Here is a 2,120-nt window from a genome sequence, read left to right on the forward strand (position 1 = left end):
ATATATAGCATAAATATATAGTATATATATATATATATATATACTAATAACTTTTAATAATATAATTTATTTAGTATTAGTTTTCAAAACTAAATAGATCTCTTTATCTTTTATTAATAACCTTAAAACTATTTCACTATAGTTTGAACATAAAAATTTATTTTTAATATTTATCCTCCTCTATTACTTATTAAAACTTTAATTTAACTGTTATAAAAAACTAAGTTAACTATCTACTATAGTTACTTCTATTTCCTTTAATCTCTTCTATTCTTTATTCTATTTTAAGCTTATATGTATTCTTTATTAAAGTTTTCTCTACTATTTAAATATCTATATAATAATAAAACTTATTTTCTACTATAATTTAGTTTTAATATCTTTATTAGTGTTAGATATATTATTAATGCTTTTACTATTTTAAAATGATAATACTTTTTTTTAGTTATTTTAGGTATAATAAAGAAATTTATAAAGTATTTATAAGCGCTAAGATTATAAGATATAGTTTTAAGTTTCTCTATATTAACTTAAAAGTAATATAACTTTAATATATTACTATTATTAGGTATAAAAGTAGGTATATCTATTAGAAAAAACCTTAAGATTTAAATAAATATATTAAAATAGAGATTTAAGTAAAACTAAAAGGAACTAATATTATAAAGTATATAGATCCTTCTTATAGTTATATTCTAAAGCTACTAAGTCTTAACTAAATACCCTCTCAAGGGGATCTAAAACTACTAAGTTCTAACTAAGTACCCCCTAAAGGAGAATTTAAGTAAAACTAAATATAACTAGCGCTATAAAAAAGATATAGGGCTAAAACTACTGATATTAGTATAATTAGTAGAACTATACCTAATAACTAAATAACTATCCTTATAACTATTAATTATATATTAATATAACTAAAAAGAATAAAGTAACTATAACTTTATCTAATAAGAATAAAAAGTATAATTATATAAATTACCTATTATAGTAATTCTTATAATTATCTAAAATAAATAAAAACTATATATTAGGTTAGTTACTATAAAAAGTATATATTAATAGAATAATAATTCCTAAAATTAATAATATAGTTATTATTAATTAAAGTTAATATTAAGTTAAGATTTAAAACTAAAATAATAGAATCTAATAATCTGTTAAGTTTATAGTTATAATATAGCCCCCCTGCAAAAAGACTACAGTAAAATTCACCCTATACGCAGGCATAATTCTAGAAACACTATATAGGCACTTTAACCTATACCCTCTACTAATTAAGGAAAATAGTATAGAAACCCTATATATTCCTGCTAGCAGGTAAACCCTCTGAATATTACTATATAAAGTTGAACGTGCGCCCTAGCTAAATAAACTAGTAGAACAGTAATAGTGCTAGCTACGCAGCGTGGGGCTAGTAGTGCTATATATAGTAGGGCTAATTATATTAAGGCTGAATAAGTTACTAAGGCTTTTATAGCTTAGTAACAGCTTTACTAAACCTTTTAGCGAGGTGAATACTACTATATAAGAGATAACTTCTTAACTAAAGAGGTTATTAGAAGAGGTTCTTATAGCTAGAAGTATAAAAACTCTGCTACACGTAAGGCTTTATACCTATCCCTCTTCCTCTTCTTCTTCTTTATCCTTAAACCTATATTAATAACTTATAACCTATAATAAGTCCTTTATAATATCTATACTATAAGAGATATATAAGAATACTAATCCCTTATAAAGCACGCCCTTCTATAAGTAAATAGCTAAAGGTATTACTATATAGGATAATATCTATACGCTAAATAAAGCCTTTAAATTTAGTAAGTACTTTTTCGCTAATTAGTAGTGTATTATTAGGGTAGTAATAGCTAGAGCCCTTATAAATACCCCTAAAGGGGACCCTCTCTACGCTATAATTAAGGTAATAAATAATAGCTTTAAACGCCTCTATATAGAGGCTATGTGTGTCTCTAGCTATCCTAAAGAGTGGCCCTTCTTTGCGTAAGCCTTCTATAATACTAAGGCAGAGGTAGCCTAGGCTTAGGCATAGGTATAGGCATAGTAGGGCTTGAATATTAGTGAGTGCGCTTTGCGCTGACTGATAGAGAGAGCGTTGCTGACGA

This window comes from Colletotrichum gloeosporioides (assembly GCF_011800055.1).
Source record: "Colletotrichum gloeosporioides strain Lc1 chromosome Unknown consensus_58, whole genome shotgun sequence".
NCBI classification, from domain to species: domain Eukaryota; kingdom Fungi; phylum Ascomycota; class Sordariomycetes; order Glomerellales; family Glomerellaceae; genus Colletotrichum; species Colletotrichum gloeosporioides.